Source organism: Chenopodium album, chromosome 21 (genome assembly GCF_948465745.1).
Source record: "Chenopodium album chromosome 21, dcCheAlbu1.1, whole genome shotgun sequence".
Lineage (NCBI taxonomy): Eukaryota > Viridiplantae > Streptophyta > Magnoliopsida > Caryophyllales > Amaranthaceae > Chenopodium > Chenopodium album.
In genome coordinates, this window is record NC_137854.1 from 29,103,060 (window position 1) to 29,123,417 (window position 20,358).

The following is a 20,358-nucleotide window of genomic DNA, read 5'->3' on the forward strand; positions in this document are numbered from 1 at the left end:
AAGTATGCAGCCAGGGCTTGCGGATTCGATTTTTTCCTCCTTGGATAAAAAGATTACAGGGCATTTGGGGTCATCTTCCATATCAGGTGGTGGTTCATCATCATCTGATACTTCTTCCTTGTCGATTCTTTCCATAGGATGGGGTGATACACCATTTAAATCAATATTTCGAACCATGTCTCTGAAAGATACATTTGACTGCAGATTGCGAGTGTTATTCTCATTTGGATTCAAATGGGGCTGGGGATTGCTAGTAGCTTTCCCCTCAACTGGTAAATCCTTGTTGAAAATCCAGTGAGTGATTTTTCTTTTGGGTTTTTTATTGGAGCGAATTAATTGATCCCTTTCCTCCAAGGAATTTTCTTGAATGTGAGATTTTTCAGCCATGGCAGAGAAGAGCATTGAGAGAGAAAACTACAGAGGGTATTGTTGAGTAATTAGGTTTTGATGATTGTAAACTAATGATGATTATCTATCTAATGTGTTTGCCAAGTTGTGCATAGAAAGAACAAGTTATACTGATACAAGGAACCTGAGCAATGACAAGTATATAAGGAACTTAAGCAATATATGATAAGCAATAGAAGAACGACAACAATGATGAGTGTTATGGTTGATAAGCATGATGATGGCTAAGGAACCATGAAGGTAACTATGTAAATAGGTGTTTGCATATGTTAGATTCATGAGGTAAGTACACTATGCATACATGAGTAGTATATGTGTAGGAGTATTTACATAAGCTTTAAGTTTAATTAGTTCTCTCACTTGAAGTTTGTTTATGACAAACAAACTTCAATCTAATGTTTCTCTTAAGTGTTTATGTGAAGACAGGAACTGACTTAGGTGAAGTCAATGGGTTGGAACATAGAAGACTTCAAGAGGAACAAGAGAGATTGAATAAACCCAAAGCAAGTTCTCCCACGAGAACTAAACTACGAAGGAACCTGAAGGTATTCTCTAACAAGATCCAGAAGGAACTTTCGGTAGGCTATCCCACGAGAGCCGGAGCATGTTCCCTAACAGTTACATGAAGAGTTCCATGTTCCCTAACAGGTACATGAAGAGTTCCCTGACAGGAACTTAGTTCTCTAACAAGAACTATCTAAGTTCCCTAACAGGAACATGAAGACAGCAAGTTCCAATAGGAACTTGGCTTGCGGTTCCAGAAGTGGAACGTTGCCCCGAGAACTAGAATACATCAATACTACAAGATTCCAGAACAAGAGTTTCAAAGAAACAACATGAAGACGGAGAAATCGAAGTGTATCGCTCTAGGATTCATGTAAGTATGTTGGAAACAAAAGTCAGTTTGGAACAAGTCTAAAGAACCAAGGTGAACTCATGATAGTCAATGAAATTAGATTTACTGACTTGTCAGGAACTCAGAGACTGTCAGAGTTCCAAAACCTAATTGGAACTTACGTCTGCACGTCGTTAAAGGTCGCAGGTCGAATTTAATGATTATATATATATTTATCTACCACGTGCATATCTTTTAAGGATTTGGTTTTACAGAATAAAGATATTAATTTTCTAATAAATCCTTGTGGAAAAAGATAAGTTATTTTTGGAAAATATTTTCAGCAAAATAAGTTTTAAATAAAATCTAATTTTATGGCAAGTTTATCTTTTGTAAAAAGATATGGTAATTATATCTTTTATAAAAAGATATGGTAAGATATATTAGTATATTTGGAAAATATATGATCTAGATAAAATCAGATTTTATGGTAATTACATCTTATTATTATTGACAAAATATATTCTTGACAAAAGATATAATTATGGAAAACTTATCTTTGGAAAATATCTTTTATTTCTATCTTTTAATAAAACTTATCTTTTGCGAAAAGAATAATTTGGGTGTACTATAAATATGCTCATATGTATTCATTCAAAGTTGAGGTTGACGAAGCTGAGTGGTCGTGCTTAACGGTTTCATCCTTCACCACGAAGCTAAGTCAGACTTCCAGGTCGAAGTTCCAGTCAGGTTTGGTTTCAGTTCGTCCTGACAGTTCCAGATCAGATCTTGAGTGTCCAGCATATTAGTTTTATCTCTTTATTCATTGGTATGTATTTAGAGTTATTCATTGAGATCTTGTAATTGGGAAAAAGGGTTTTGCGTGTTTTATGTATTGGGGTGTGAGAGTTCGTGAGGATTCTCGTTATAATTATATTGTAAGAGTGCAATGTGTGAGCTTCTAAGTGAAGCCGATTGAGCTTCTAGTGAGAGGCCGAGTGAGTAGTACTCTAGTAGTACGAGTGAATCTAAGTGTGGGATTTAGATTGGGTAGGATAGGGTCTTATCGAGTAGCAAGTTTCCGAGCAGGAACTTGTGAGTAAAGGTCTGTGCATAATAGGTTGTAACTTGGTGTTTGCCCTATTATAGTGAAATGGTTTGTGTTTGAAATCCCTATATTAGGGTCGAGGTTTTACTTCCAGTTGGGTCCTGGATGGTTTCCTCGTAAAATCCGCTTTGCACTGTCTAAGTTCCTAACAGCAATCAGTTTTATATTCCGCGAAAAGTAGGCACTAGGAACATACTACAATTCACCCCCCCTCTTGTTGTATATCATCCGAAATAACAATTGGTATCAGAGCAAGTGCTCTTGGTAAATCGGGCAACCCCGAGGAGCAAGTTCCTGGCTAGGATGGAAATCTACGAGGAATGCAGCGATTGGAACTCAGACCCAGAATGTTCCCAAGACGACATAAAGACCAAAATTTGCTTGTAAAGCAAAAGTAATTCAAAGATCAACATATTGGAGGTAAGTGTCTCGTCTTTGAATTCTTTGTTATATGCATGTCACTATGTGTGCGAGTTCCTTGTAGTATTTCTAGTTAATTTGTTGATTTTATTGTTAATGTTTTAAAATCAATTTTGTGTAACCTCAAATCTGATTTCTAGTGTGAAAAGATTTTTCGGATTTACAAATTGATTAATTTTCAGTTTACTAGAAATAGTTCAAGGAACTTATTTTATAGAATTATGCATATTTGGTCTTTTGGAACCTGGACTAAGCTTGAATGGAAACTTAATTCTTTGGGCAAGGTAATGAACGTATATTTTGAATATTTGCCAAAGAATGACCTTATCATGTGTCCTTATTATTCTGATTATTTATTATGTAGACACATGATGTTAATTGTTAGTAAAGATAGCTGGTTTGACCGTAGTTGTTTTAATTATGGATTATTGACGTCTATTACTAACATGAAGGTACCCAATATAAATTGGGCAACCAAAGCAAAAAGGTGACTGATTTTGCAGGCTATGTGAGTGGAGACAACTTACTCATAACGATGATTTTTAGTTGTTTGTATATAAGGAACTATATGCAAGTTCCTCTCACTATAGAGCCTTTATAAGAGGTTTGTAGTAGGTGAAGCGATAATATGGATAAGTGTGTAAGTCGCCTATACTTCTCCTTGTAAATATTAGTCATGTGCTTTTAGTATGTATTAATCCTTCACAAATTCCTATTGAACTTCAATTCTATATTTCCAAGTTGGTATTTTTCTGTGAATGGATGGAAAAGAGAAGTTGTTTTGAAACTTTTAATGTATATCATGACAACTAACTTCTCTTCTAGTTTGTGCTGGTTATTAATAATTGTTTTGTAGGTTTGACTATTGAGATAAATCGATGCATAAAAGTTTGTTCCATTAGGAACTTGGTGCTTAATCAGTTGGAACTTGGTGAACTTGAATTGATAAAACAGATTTAGGATATAGGATTAACAAAGCTTCTATATCAAGGTGCTATAGGAGTTATTGTACAAGTTCATGTTCAGCTTCTTATGCAAGCAAGTTCCAGTTAAGTTCCTATTATTCAAAGTTCTTTGGAACCAATCATAAATTCCTGTAGCAGAAGTATTCTTATTGGAACTTTATGTTTTAATACTTTTATGCTTTAGGTTTTATTTATCTCTCTTAACTAACCTACTAATCTTTTGAAAGCACAAAAGAATTCTCTTGGGTTTTGATTTTTCAGGTTATATCTTTAGAATGAATATTTGAGGAACTTTGACAAGGTGTTGAAAAATTTGAGATTAAATCAACACGTTCCTCTACCCAAGATACAATGGTCAAAAGGACCAGAAGGGCGTGTTCCAACCTGATATCAAAAGGAACATAAACAGTTGAAGGTGCATAGTAGGAAGGAACTCGTAGTATTTCGACAACGAGGTTCCAAAGGGATGATGATTGTCAAATCAATATATTTCCTACTAGAAACCTACAATGGAAGAACTTGGACTTATAAGACTAACACAGAAGGTAAAATTGTTGCATAACAGGTGGTTAGTAAGTCAAGTTCCTATACCATTGTGAACATTTTTCTTGTCGAGTTTTTGATGCACATTTTGGTGTTTAAATGTTTGTAACTCTAGATGTTTTATGAAACACTTCTATGCTTTAAACGGTAAACATGTTAATCTTTTCGTGCTTGATAAACCTAGTAGGAACTTGATAATAGGTATATGTATCTGTAAGTTCCAAACAGGTGAAGATCAAGAAACATGAGAATCAAACACATGTTACATTCTCTTTTAACATCAGGTAGATGGTAAGCAACACTAATCCATTAGATCTTAGTGATATGGATATGTTTACCATATGCTTTGAAGAGACTAATTGAAAGAGATGTCTTGTTTATAAGTAATGAAAGCAATTGAATACTTGGTTACTTTTCTTAATAGAAGAGATGATAAACTGTTTGTTGAAAGTCTTTTCTATCACAGGGTATGTGGCTAAGTGCTCATCATTTATAAGGTTATAGATCTAACAATGGAACCTAGTTCCAGTCATGGTTGATGTTTGTTGCAGGAACACATGATTGACAACAAGTTTCCAACTTTGAATTATGAAAGACACGAAGAAAACAAAGTTATATGCTAATGGTCTTTGCAGGTTCTTTGGAATAGTTTTCAATGTCTCTTTCTACATCATCAACACTGAAGCAATAGATCTTTGTTGAACAAGACACCCTATGTTCCACTTAGGGATGTTTGACGATAGAAGTGCCAAGGCAATTCATACATAATCGCCTAGACTAGTAAAACATAAAGAGTTTACACTATCATGATTAATGTGCAATCGAGTGAACATATTTTGAGACTAACAGGTTTGTTCCCATCAAGCAGGTTACAAAAGATGAACTCACATGTTCGTGTAGAACTAACCGAGTTCCTAGTAAAGAAATATGTCACTAATGATAACAGCAAGGGCTAGCTACATATGTTGAGGAACTTTTAGATGTTAAGTTCCAACTCATGCAGCAAAGTTCAATGAACTCAATACAAGAAAGCAAGTTCCGACGAAGTTCCAGAGCTGAGATTATATTTGTTCCGACCAGCAAAATCTCAACAATCTATGGAACTACAGTGTCTTTCATGCATACGTAACTAAGGCGGAGCCTCAAGACATTAAAACATTTGAGGATGTAGCTTGAAGGTCAGATGTGCAACAGGAACTCTATGAGCTTAAAAGGAAGAAGGGGTTTGTTACATCCTAAACCTATTCTAGAACACCTACAAAGGGTCGGAGATTAAAAAGAGTGTTCTGGAAAAAGCTTGTTGAGTAAGGCACGTGAATGGAACAAGGTCAGGTTGGTTCTTAAAGGAAACAACCAATACAAAGGTATGTATTGTTTTTAAGGAACTTGTTGCTTGTGTAGCTAGACTTGAAAATAATTGAATATTATTTGATCTTGCTGTTTATATGGGATTAGAGTTGTACCACATGGATGTCTTGGATTTATTTTGTATAACTTTTTGCTATAGATATCTATGTGGAACATACTCTAGGATAGATTGATATCCAAGTTCCTTCTTGAAAATTGAGCGTTAAAATTATCAATTTTTGTTTTCAAGATGGATTGAGTTATTAGTTGTACTTATTTACACTGATTATATTCTGGTAAAACTAACGAGTCATTGTGCATTGGTTTTTGATGATTCTATAATGAGAATATATATTTGTGAGCATTATCCATTGACAATGGAACTTGAGTTAGAAGTGGAAGTTCATATTAGATTTGAGATCATCAAGGAACAGAAAAGCCACTTCAAGAACTCCAAGGTAAGCCATCATATCAACCAATGTTTTTAAAGTTATATTTTTAATGGTAAGAGACTACATAAGATATAAGTTCCTTTTCACATGTCGACATTAAATGAATTGAATTGATATATATTTTTTTTGTATATATGTATGCAATATGTGAATTTGTGAATTGTTTATCTTATGGTTTTGTCTTGACATGTCATATTCTTGTTTATCGCTTAATGGAGCAAGACTTGATGAAACATAACATGAGTATAAAGTATTTTTTTCCATAAGTTATGTCAAGCCGGGGTTCCTATGCATGTTATACTTAAAGTAAAGAATATGCGCTTATTGTTCATGTGTCACACTTAGTTCTGGTGTTGTAAAAGACATACTCACTTGCCTAAGAGTATTAGAGGTCTCATAATAGAACTATGGGTGCTGTCAAACACGAAGTTCCTAAGTTGCCAAAGGAACAATGGAAGAAACTTTGATGGAACAAGACAGGTAAGTTCCCAGACCGTTTGTACCTTACTTGTTTAAATATTAGAGGGAACTAACCTATATTTTAGCCAACTTTCAAGCATCCACACCATATGTCTTCAAATGCAACATTATTATACAACTTTCAGTTGTGTGTCCGTGTTGCGCTATACTTATTTCATATTTTTATATATTCGAAGATTCTTATTCACCCTATTTCCTTATCTTTTCATATAGCCTTAATTCTTACTCTTAATTCCCATGTGCTCTAAGTTTGTTCATCACCTTTTTATGGTTCAATGAAAAGTGAAGAATTGTGATTATATGTTGAGGGGGAAGTTGAAGAAAATGAAAGAAGTAAGTACTTGAAAAGGAAGAAGAATGGTAAAGGACTCAGGGGGAATAAGGTAGGAATCAAGAAATCAAAATGGTTCATATCTGGTTGTGGAACTCAAGTGTATGAGTAAATATTATCTTCATTGATTTAAAATGTGTTATTCTAGAAAAGCATGCAAAATTTGTGTAATGACACCCTTTGAAAAAAAAAAAAAAAAAAAGAGGGTGATCGAATATTTAATTTTCTTGATATCTAAATATGAAGAATATTGACTATGTTGATGTCGTGTACTCGTATACTTGGTAAGCTAGCTAGTGAATGAACACCATTAAATGTTGAAGGAACTTGACTATGAAGCTGAAATCTATTTAAGTTCCAGTGAGCAGAATGTTCCTCAAAGAAGTTGGTGGTTGAAGTAAGGGAACTTGGTTATCAAATAGAAAGATGAATATGTGTTGTGTTTAGCAGGAGGTTCAAGAGTATGAAATGAAGAAAAAATGTGATGAACCTTATCATCTCAAAAGGTCTAAACGAAGAGCACAAATTCCACTTCATGTTCCCTCTACTTATTCTGTTCCATATGCTTCTTTAAATATCCTTTGAGCTTGCGCTTTCATTTGCCTATTCATGCAATCCTTTTCTAACTTTTTAGCTCTGATCTTTACTTGATTTTTTAACTTTTTATTTGTCAAGTTCAATTAAGGGTTTTAAAGTTGGGCCTTTGGATTGTGAGTTGGAAATTAGTGTGGAAATGGTATCCGGTTTGAAAAGTGAGTACCTTGAGACTTTTAGGAACAACAAGTGTTTAACCATTATATATTTACTTATTATATGGTGGTAGGTGTGACATATGACTTTACGTGTGTGTAATTTACGAAAAACAAACGTGTGGAACAATACCCTTTTTGATAATAACAAAAGGGGGAAGAATATGTATGATGCTTATGGTATGCAGTAGTTAAGTTGTCTAAAGTTCTTACATCATGATCGTTGAATGTATATATATTGTGATAATGATGTGTATTGCTAAGTTCCTGTGCATGTTCCTAACTTGTTCTAAATGTTAATTCCTTGAAGAACTAAGGGGGAATAAATGTACGATGATTTATCCTTTATTGTGTGATAAGCATCATTAGTTTGTCATCATCAAAAAGGGGGAAATTGTTGAGTAATTAGGTTTTGATGATTGTAAACTAATGATGATTATCTATCTAATGTGTTTGCCAAGTTGTGCATAGAAAGAACAAGTTATACTGATACAAGGAACCTGAGCAATGACAAGTATATAAGGAACTTAAGCAATATATGATAAGCAATAGAAGAACGAGAACAATGATGAGTGTTATGGTTGATAAGCATGATGATGGCTAAGGAACCATGAAGGTAACTATGTAAATAGGTGTTTGCATATGTTAGCTTCATGAGGTAAGTACACTATGCATACATGAGTAGTATATGTGTAGGAGTATTTACATAAGCTTTAAGTTTAATTAGTTCTCTCACTTGAAGTTTGTTTATGACAAACAAACTTCAATCTAATGTTTCTCTTAAGTGTTTATGTGAAGACAGGAACTGACTTAGGTGAAGTCAATGGGTTGGAACATAGAAGACTTCAAGAGGAACAAGAGAGATTGAATAAACCCAAAGCAAGTTCTCCCACGAGAACTAAACTACGAAGGAACCTGAAGGTATTCTCTAACAAGATCCAGAAGGAACTTTCGGCAGGCTATCCCACGAGAGCCGGAGCATGTTCCCTAACAGTTACATGAAGAGTTCCATGTTCCCTAACAGGTACATGAAGAGTTCCCTGACAGGAACTTAGTTCTCTAACAAGAACTATCTAAGTTCCCTAACAGGAACATGAAGACAGCAAGTTCCAATAGGAACTTGGCTTGCGGTTCCAGAAGTGGAACGTTGCCCCGAGAACTAGAATACATCAATACTACAAGATTCCAGAACAAGAGTTTCAAAGAAACAACATGAAGACGGAGAAATCGAAGTATATCACTCTAGGATTCATGTAAGTATGTTGGACACAAAATTCAGTCTGGAACAAGTCTAAAGCACCAAGGTGAACTCATGATAGTCAATGAAATTAGAGTTACTGACTTGTCAGGAACTCAGATTCTGTCAGAGTTCCAAAACCTAATTGGAACTTACGTCTGCACGTCGTTAAAGGTCGCAGGTCGAATCTAATGATTATATATTTATCTACCTGTAGACACCCATTTGTGTCTCCCCAAAACCAAACCCAGTGATGAATGCCTTGTGCGTTGTGTTATTATCGAATTAGGTGAAAGTGATTCGAAAGTCAAGTGTCGCGGTTTAGTTTTAATTAATTTCTTTTCTCTCTGCTTTTGAAAATGTCCATTTCAGTCTATTTTGGTCCATGATAAGGGTCCAATAATGGTGTAGTTGGATGGGGCTCGAAGAGACCTTTCCAACGATATATTATAAGCCCAATTCCGATGAATATTGAGGAAGTTATGGCCAAAATACTAAACTGGGCCCAGTGTTTTATTTTAATACGGCCCAATGATCTAGAGGAGGGCCCAATATTAATTGTTATTCCTAAAATTATTAGGATTAATTATAGTTTTCTAGAAGTTTCTAGAATGTGCTTTTTAATTCTAATATTGATGGGTTTAATAATTAATTATCTTTTAAAGGTTTTTATTTGGAATAAAATATTGTTTTATTATCTTAAAAATATGTATTTTATCTTCTGTACGGACTCCGTAGATCAAGTTGATTAAAGATCGGATTCCGCGTGAAGAAAAACGCGCTTATACAGGCTGTCGCCAAACGACAAGTCTGTCGCCGCGCGACAGACCCTGTCGCCTCGCGACAGGCATTGTCGCGTCGCGACAGAGTTAATTCCTGGCGACAGCGTGGAGTTTTATTCCTTATCAAATTCCGTGATTTTCCGGATTATTTTCATTATAAATAGCGTCCGAACTCCTGTTTTCAGAATCATCAATTCCTATCATCTCTCATCAATTCTTACTCAATTCTCTCTATCAACTCTCATTAAGAATTACTTAATTCTTATTCTCTCTCCCTCTTTTTCTAAACTACCTTTTTTACAAATACAATATTCCGCATACACTAGACTTAGAATCACCTATCCAAGTTCGAAGTTGCCTTCGCCCTAGACGTGCAAGGTTTGATAATTTCTGAGGGTTTGGTCCAAAACTAGTCAAAACTTTGTTTAATTTGATTTTAATTTGATTCTTTAATTGTTGTTCTTGATTTTCATTGAAGTTTACTAACTTGTGTATTTTGTTATTAGAAAGAGGTACGAGGCTTCAAAGTATGTAATTTTATTACTCTCTTTCAATGTAGAAAGCATGTTTATTATTGATTAATTCCTAGTATCATGTTAGGATTGTTATTTTATGCTTTCTAGTATCATGTTGAGGGTGCCTTTATTCTTTCTAATATCATGTTAGTACCATGTTAGGGATAAAGCTTCGATCTTTATTGTTTAGTGACATGCTAGGATTTGTTATTAATCTTGTTAGTATCATGCCTAGGATCTTGCTATTACTATCAAGCTTTATTATGCCTTATCATGCTATTATCATGTTATTATCATCGTTATTATTATTTATTGTTTATTTATGTTGCTTGATTATATTTTGTTATTGCTTGATCACACCTTTTATGATTGTTAAAGGGAATTTGTACTTGAAATCACGCTTAATAAGATAATTATTAATTTGGTTTAGGCTAATGTGATTTTAATTCAAGTGATCGCCAATAATAGTTTTGTTTGTGCATTAATATTCAACCAACATAGATTAAACAGGTTAGGTTTAATATAATGTTTGTATGTTATTCGAAAAGCGCATATGAATACGAGCAGAACAAAGTAGAGGCCTATTTTATAGGGCGGGTCCTTTCTTTTATAGATTGGATTCGTACCCTCATCCCCGGACCCTATTTGGTTCAAGACCTTATGGAGTAGTTGATGGTCCTTTTGGATTGTCTTTTGGGTACAAGTTCCTTAAAACTTGTTGGCAACTCTTTTTGCTCTTTGTCTTTCCCTTTGGAACGCCACCGTACTTTAGTGTATGATCACAGTGGGGTTCAAGTTTGGGGTTATCGTAATGCTTGAAATATTCCCTACACTACCACGTGCATATCTTTTAAGGATTTGGTTTTACAGAATAAAGATATTTATTTTCTAATAAATCCTTGTGGAAAAAGATAAGTTATTTTTGGAAAATATTTTCAGCAAAATAAGTTTTAAATAAAATCTAATTTTATGGCAAGTTTATCTTTTGTAAAAAGATATGGTAATTATATCTTTTGTAAAAAGATATGGTAAGATATATTAGTATATTTGGAAAATATATGATCTAGATAAAATCAGATTTTATGGTAATTATATCTTATTATTATTGACAAAATATATTCTTGACAAAAGATATAATTATGGAAAACTTATCTTTGGAAAATATCTTTTATTTCTATCTTTTAATAAAACTTATCTTTTGCGAAAAGAATAATTTGGGTGTACTATAAATATGCTCATATGACATATGTATTCATTCAAAGTTGAGGTTGACGAAGCTGAGTGGTCGTGCTTAACGGTTTCATCCTTCACCACGAAGCTAAGTCAGACTTCCAGGTCGAAGTTCCAGTCAGGTTTGTGTTGGACTTAATGATTTTGATGATGACACAACCTCACTTACTTACATACTAATAAAGGCTTGATTGTTTGAGTGTGTGATCAGTGCAAAGACTAGGAGAATTAAGTGTCGAGCAAAGATACCATGAGGAACAGAAAGGCCAGAAACAAAGCTATCCAAAAAGAAGAGTTCCCTCACAGGAACTGGCGCTTCAGAAATGAAGACTTGAGAAGAGAAGGTTCCCTCAGGGAACAGAAGCTTCAGAGAAGAAGCATCACCAGAGAAGAGAAGTTCCTTCCAAGGAACAGAAGCCTCGGAGTAGAAGCTTGATCAGAAAACATGAAGACTAAATATATTTTTATATTTTAGGATTTATGTAAGTATAAGATATTAAATGGCACTCGAAAAATCTGTGTGGAATTGGTCCAAGAAGATAAAATTGTGCATGCTAGTTTTTAGGAAAACGGTTGCAATCTAAAACGTTTATCTTTTGAAAGGGATTTTATTTCTTTCTGAATTTCGAAAATATCTTGTGGAAAAAGATTTTATTTTATTTTCTTATTTTCGAAAATATCTTCTGAAAAAATAAAATCACCATGTTTTCCAAAACTTGCGGCCTACTCTCCCACGTTCTTCTTCAAGTCGTGGTTCTGCAAAATTGAGGAGTTCATGGTTCCTTAAATTAAGGGACATGATCTTCTTAGTGGGCATGAGTAGTGGCGTAATGGGTTTGCAGCACAATGAAGTTTTTCCAAGGTGTTTTGTGATCTATAAATAGCTCTTGATTTCTGTTGGAAAAACTTGTCCTTGCTCACATAAGTTTTCAAGCTTTTAATTGAGTCAAGCGTCCAATTCCACATAAGTTGATTAGAGTGTTCTTAATGTTCTTATACTAGAGTTTGTTTTTCTTTCGAGTTGTAATTGGGGAATGGGGAAGTTCGAGTGAACATTTGTGTATGAGAAAGAGAAGAGAAAGAGAAAAGAGAAAGAGAAGAGAAAGAGAAGAGAAAGAGAAGAGAAAGAGAAGAGAGAACAGAGAAAGAGAAGAGAGAACAGAGAAAGAGAAGAGAGAACAGAGAAGTGAGAAGAGAGAAAGAGAAGAGAAGAGTAACAAGTTGGGTGACTTGTTCCTCAGGGTCTCAAGTTCGTAGCGCAACTTGAGTTTGAGTCTTTAGCTTGTAATAGGATCATTTGCCCTATTCTAGTGAAGATTCTTTTCCCAAAATCCCAAGTGGTCGTGGTTTTTCTCCTTGTTAGGGCCAAGGAGTTTTCCACGTAAAATCTCTCTTGCATTCTTTAGTTCCTTCAGTTAATCTCTCAGTTCCTTTAGCTAACTTAATTTTAATTCCGCAAAAAGTTTGGCTAAACTCTCATACTACAATTCAACCCCCCCTTCTTGTAGTATTCATTGAAACAACAATTGGTATCAGAGCCTAACTTCTAAGAGAATCAGGAAACCCTGAAGAAGAAAGGTCTTGGAGAAAATGAATACTCACGAAAAGCTCGAGGAAGGATACTCAACTCAGAGACCTCCTATGTTCAACGGGAAGTTCTATACCTACTGGAAGAACCGTATGGAGATCTTTATCAAGGCGGAGAACTACCAAGTATGGAGGGTCATTGAAGTTGGTGATTTCAAAGTCACCAAGACAAACGCTCAGAATGAGGTAATCCCTAAGCCCATGTCTGAATATGAGAAAGAGGATTTTGACAAAATGGAAATCAATGCTATGGCTGTGAAATTGCTCCATTGCGGGCTTGGACCTCATGAGCACAATCGTGTTATGGGGTGCAAGAACGCTAAGGAAATCTGGGATTTGCTGCAGATTACTCATGAAGGAACTAATGAGGTTAAACGCTCAAAAATCGATCTACTTATGTCTAAGTATGAAAGATTTGAGATGCAACCTAAGGAAACCATCCAGGAGATGCTAACTCGTTTTACTAACATCATAAATGAGCTGGTTTCCCTTGGTAGACAGATTCCTACAGATGAGCAGGTTAGGAAGGTTCTCAGAAGTCTTCCACAGGACGAGAGATGGAGAGCTAAGGTGACAGCCCTACAGGAAACTAAGGACTTCACCAAGTTCAACATCGAGCAACTTGCTGGCTCTCTCATGACCCACGAGTTGCACCTTAGAGTCAACACTGAAACCATGAGGAACAAGGGGTTGGCTCTGAAAGCAGAGGAGGAGGAAGACTCAGAAGTAGACGAGGATGAAGCTGCCATGATCGTTCGAAGGTTCAAAAGGATATTCAAGAAAGGCCGCACCTCAAGGAACTTCGGGAAAAAGAACTCTAATGCCAAACCTGACTACAGCTGCCACAAGTGTGGATCCCCATATCACTTTATCAGGGATTGTTCCCTCTGGGAAAATGATAAAGGAAAAGGAAAGGGCAAGGAGCAAGGAAAGGAAAAATTCAGCAAAGCAAACTTTCAAAAGTCGGACATGAGAAAGGCCATGATAGCAGCTTGGGGTGATTCTGACAGTGAAGAAGATGAGGATGACCAACCAGAAGAGGAGACAGCCAATTTGTGTCTGATGGCCAAATCAGATGATGAAAAGGCCTACCTTGAGGAACTCCACAAAGAGGTATTTCTTGATCCTAAACAGCTTAAAACTCTCTCTAAAGATGTCTTAATAGATTTGTGTCTAGAAGAAGAAGAATTCTTTAGAGAAACTTGTGTGAAACTGAATAAGTGTGAGAAGGCTCTTAAGATCTGCAAGGAACATGGCACTTGGTTGGAAACAGCTTATGCTAAGTCCCAAAGCAAACTACAAGAGCTGAATTTTAAGTATAAACACATAAAAGAGATAGCTGATAGAATCAAGAATGAAAGTATTCTTTTGAATGTTGAATTAACTCAGTATAAGCTCATGAATTCTGATATCAGTTCTAGCAGTTCCTCGAGTGATCAGTTGCTTAAATTCAATGTTGATTTTGAAAATCTGAAAAATGAACTTTCGACTTTAAGGAATAAAAAAGATCAACTTGAAAATGAACTGAATGCTAGAAAGGATAGGAGTATTGACCCAAAAGTTATACCCAAATGGATTTCTGAAGCTCAAGGAAAAAGAACAGAAGGACTTGGTTATATGACCAAGAGAAAAGGTAAACAAAAGAAATATGTTGAGCTTCCTAGCATGAAGATGTGTACCTTTTGTGGTAAGACTGGACATCTCTATGGTCAATGTTGGAATAGAGAAGAAGCTAATAAAAGGAATATGAAACAAGTGTGGGTCAAGAAAACTGATACTACATCCACGACAAAGGAACCCAAGGAAACCTGGGTTCCTGATTCTAATGCTTAGTTTTCTTGCAGGTTCTAGTGAGGGGGAACAACTCGTGGTATCTCGACAGCGGGTGTTCAAAGCATATGACAGGTGATAAATCAAAATTCCTCTCACTAGAAGACTACCCTGGAGGAACAGTAACCTTTGGGGATAACAAGAAGGGCGAGATCATTGGAAAAGGAAAAATTGGAAGATCAAAATCTCATTCCATTGATAATGTGTTCCTGGTCGAGGGCTTAATGCACAATCTGCTCAGTATATCACAATTTTGTGATAAGGGAAACTCTGTAAGTTTTACTTCTGATTCTTGCAACATCATCAACAACAAATCAGGAAAGGTTGTTCTAGAAGGAACAAGAAGAGGGAATACATATACTGTAGACCTCAACTTAATCCCAAGGAACAACCTTACATGTCTGAGTGTTGTTGAAGATGATCCCTTGCTATGGCATAAACGTTTTGGACATGCTAGCTTTTCATTACTGGACAAACTAAGGTCGAGGAACTTGGTTGTTGGACTTCCTATTATCAAGTTCCTACAGAATAAAGTTTGTGATGCATGTGTGAAAGGCAAGCATGTTCGTTCATCTTTTAAATTGAAGAATATGGTGAGCACTACAAAGCCTTTGGAACTAATCCATATGGACTTGTGTGGTCCCATGAGAATTCAAAGCAGGAGTGGCAAAAAATATGTTTTGGTTATTGTTGATGATTATTCCAGATTCACTTGGGTTATTTTCCTTGCAAGTAAAGATGAAACTTTTGACGAGTTTGTTGCTTTTGCTAAGAAAATACAGAAAATCAGTGGTTACTCACTAGTCCATCTCAGATCAGATCACGGAACTGAATTTGAGAACTCAAGATTCGATGAGTTTTGCAGGGAAAATGGCATGAACCATAACTTCTCAGCTCCAAGAACCCCCCAACAGAATGGGGTTGTGGAAAGGAAGAATCGAACCCTTGAGGAAATGGCTAGAACCATGCTGATTGCAAGTGGATTGCCAAGGAACTTCTGGGCTGAAGCCGTGAATACAGCATGTTACATTCTTAACAGAGTAACAATCAGAAGCATCATCAACAAGACTCCCTATGAACTTTTCAGGGGAAGGAAACCAAACATATCTCATCTTAGGGCCTTTGGTTGTAAGTGCTTTGTGCATAATAATGGTAAGAAAAATCTAGGCAAATTTGATGAGAGAAGTGAAGAGGCTATATTTCTTGGATATGCCTCTAACAGCAAAGCTTATAGAGTTTACAATAAGAACTCAATGTGTGTTGAGGAAAGCATTCACATAATATTTGATGAAGTTAACCAGTTTGTGAGTGTACAGGAACAGGAAGAAGATAATGATTTTGAAATAGGATTGATCAGAGACAAAGATGAAGAAGAAGATCAAAAGCAAGCCAAAGAAAAGCATCCTGCAGCAGAAGAAGAACCTCAAGAGAATGAAGACGTTCCTCACCAAGATGAACAGGTGAATGAGGAACAAGCTGAAGAGGAATAAGCAGAGGGAACAGGACAAGAAGCTCCTCAAATTGGAGTTCCAGCAAGGGAATTTCATCCCAAGCCATTCAGGTATAGAGGTTCCCATCCTACTGATCTCATAATCAGTGACATTGGGAAAGGAACTCAAACCAGATCACAAATGAGGAACTTCTGTGCGTTCCAAGCATTTCTATCCATCCTAGAGCCTCGAAATCATCAAGAAGCCTTGGGAGATGCTGACTGGATAGTAGCCATGCAAGAGGAACTAAATGAGTTCGAAAGGAACAAAGTCTGGCACCTTGAGCCAAAGCCTAAGGAAAAGAAGATCATTGGGCTCAAGTGGGTGTTCAGGAACAAGCTGGATGAGCATGGTACCATTGTAAGAAACAAGGCAAGGTTGGTTGTGAAAGGCTATAACCAACAGGAAGGTATTGATTTCGATGAAACCTTTGCTCCAGTAGCTAGATTAGAAGCTATTAGAATTCTAGTAGCTTTTGCCTCTTTTATGGGTTTCAAACTCTATCAAATGGATGTGAAATGTGCTTTTCTAAATGGTTTCTTAAATGAGGAGGTGTTTGTAGAACAACCTCCAGGTTTCGAAAATCCTAAATTTCCAAATCATGTCTTCAAGCTTGATAAAGCTCTTTATGGGCTTAAGCAAGCTCCAAGAGCCTGGTATGAAAGGCTCTCAAAGTTCCTCCTGAAAAATGATTTCAAAAGGGGAAAGGTTGATAAAACTCTTTTTCTTAAATCTAGAGGAACTGATTTGTTGGTAGTACAGATTTATGTTGATGATATTATATTTGGTGCTACTAACAATGGTTTGTGCAAGTACTTTGCTGAGCTAATGGGTGGTGAATTTGAGATGAGCATGATGGGTGAACTAAATTTCTTCCTTGGACTCCAAATAAAGCAAACAACAGAAGGAATAATGATTCACCAGCAGAAGTACATCAAGGAACTTCTGAAGAAGTACAACATGGAGAATGCCAAGACAAATCACACACCTATGGGAACAGCAACGAGACTTGATGATAATCCACAAGGAACAAGTGTGGATCAAACGACTGATAGAGGTATGATTGGCTCATTGCTATATCTAACAGCCAGTAGGCCTGACATCTCTTTTAGTGTTGGATTGTGTGCTAGATTTCAGTCTAACCCTAAGGAATCTCATCTAACGGCTGTTAAGAGAATTCTGAGATACCTCAAAGGAACAGATAACCTGTGTCTGTTCTATCCTAGAAGTGATGACTTTATGCTTAGAGGATTTACTGATGCTGACTATGCTGGTGACTTAGTCAACAGGAAAAGCACCTCAGGTATGGTTCAGTTCCTTGGCTCTTGTCTAGTTTCTTGGGGTTCCAAGAAACAAAATACTGTTGCATTGTCTACTGCAGAGGCTGAGTATGTAGCAGCAGCTGCTTGTTGCTCTCAAGTCCTTTGGATCAAACAACAGTTGCGTGACTTTGGTATTAAATTTAATTGCATTACTATCTATTGTGATAACACTAGTGCAATTTGCATATCTAAAGATCCAGTCCATCATTCAAGAGTGAAGCATATTCATATAAGGCATCATTTCCTTAAGGATAATGTTGAAAAGGGTTTAATTAAGTTAGATTTCTGCCAAACTGACAATCAAATTGCAGATATATTGACTAAACCCTTGAATAGAGAAAGGCATGAGAAGATGAGAATGGAACTTGGGATGATTAAGTTATACTAAGAGAAATGCATCAAGTTCCCTCAGGTATGACACTCAAACTGACGTGCTTAAACTATTGTATACTGTGCACAAGTGTTATATGTTTAATTACATAGTTAAGGCAAGTTGTGAGCAGGAGTAACATTTACTAATGGGCATGTAAATTTGAAAGTCATAGATATTAGAACTCCAAAATTGATTGCATGAGCCTTGTTGAATTGTTCCGTGTATCAAGTTGTATTTGCAAGCAATTTCATTGAATTCAAAAGATAAAATTGTTGTGTTTATCTGATCTTCAAAATTCCAATTTTTTTAATCTAAACACTAAATTCGGATGAATATATCAAAATTCATCATTATCTTTTGTTCAAAAGTTGCCCACATCCATTACTCTCTTGAAACACGGTTTACGTTTCCCTAAGCAATAAATAGGAGTGTCAAATCAATTAAATTCACCTCACCTCCCAAACGACACCTCACTCCCTCAAGTTACCTCCACCATAAAAGCATGTCAGCCTCACCAAAAATTACACCTCACAAAAATTACCTTCTCACTCATCACTTCGATCAAAACTTCTCACCAATGTCTGTCTCACCAAAAACCCAAGTTGAAGCCGAAACAAACACCAACCCTGTTCCAGAAATTACCATGGAAATCATCCCCGAAACTCAAAATCCTGAGCCGCAAAAGAAAGAATCTCCTACTGCGTCCAATTCTTCCCGAAAGAGAAAATTCGAGGACATGCAAGAAGAGGAGGAGAGCATTTCGGAGATGGGGGTCAATTATCGAGACAAACCTGCCTCTATGAAGAAACAGGAGAAAATTGGCGATCACTTTGTGACAGGTTTGGCTCTTAATTTACTTTGGTGTAAATCTGTTAAGCTTTATGAATTGTTGGATTTGTTTGAAGCTCAAAATTGGGTGAATTTGTTGGGTGAGTGTTTTAATCGGAGTATGTATGTTGATGCTATGAGGGATTTTTGTAAAAGTTTCAAATACTCTAAAGGTGTTATTCGCTGTTGTGTGTATGAAAAAGAAATTGAGTTTGATGCGATGTACTTGGCTGAGTTGTTTGATGTTCCTAATACTGGATATGACTTGTATTTTAAAAGCAATGTGATAAGGAACCCTCTTCCTGATGCAAACATTGATGAGATTGTGGAGTATCTAGGTGGAGACCCTGAGGAAACCTACATAAACCACAATGACCTAACCCCTCTTGACAAAATCCTGTTAAAATTCGTGTTCAATGACATTATCCCTCGTTCTCAAAAGAGAGACAGTGCCAACAAGCTTGACTCTGTCTTAATCTACTGCCTAGCCAAAAAGATCCAGATCAACTTCCCTTCAATCATGATCCAACATCTAGCTCATTGTGTTCCTAAAGGCTGGAAAGTTGGATATGGTAACCTACTCACTTATGTGTTTGAAAGTTTTGGCATTTCCTTTGCTAATAAAGAACCCCTGCCCCTCAAAAACACCGAATATATACAACCTATTTTCCTTGAAAACCATAAGATGAAAGTTGTAGATGGATGTTTTGAAGTTGTGCAGGAGGAAAAGAGGCCAAAAGAAGTAGGTGGTCCAGTTGAGGGGGAAGTAGGAGAAGATGAGGCAAAAGAGGCTATAGGGAATGTGGTTCAGGAGTTACAGGATCAGGAGGAGGAAGAGGAAAAACAGGTGGAAGAGGTAGTTGAGACAGGGGGAAGGAAGAAGAGGAAGAGTTTGAGGTTGATGAAGAAAAAGGAGACCCCAGCACCAATATGCATTGATATATCTGAGGCACAGGAGGAACTGCAGAAAGTTACCCCCTCTCCTACTTCGGGAAAGTATGCATCTGCAGGAACAGGTTTTGCAGCATTTAGTTCCCCGCCAAAGGTTCCCAGCGAAAATGTGAAGGAGATAAAGGAGATGCTCCAGAAGGTGCTGAAGGAACAAGAGCAGTCAACAGTGAAGATGGAGGAACTGAAGAAGAGTGTGCTCACTCTTGATGCTGAGCTGAAGAAACTGGTCAAGAGCTCAGAACAGGGGAGACTGTCCACAGTGCAGGACATTGTGTCTCAAATCAGCAAGAAGCTTGAGGATCTTGCTGTTGATGATGACCAGAGCACTGCTTCCTAACCTCTCTTTCCTTGCAGCCTTTTTATGTTGATGAAACTTTTGTTTATTTGTTTTTGGGAAACAATTTTTATTTGGTCTGCAATATTTGGGCACTCTGTTTTTTGTGAACTTGCAAATTTGGTACATTGGCCGATGTTTTTAAATCGGTTTTGGATGATGAATGTCTATACTGCTTTTGACTATATGCTTTGTGAATGTTTTCTCTATATATGCATGCTTCTTGTCTTAACACTAGACC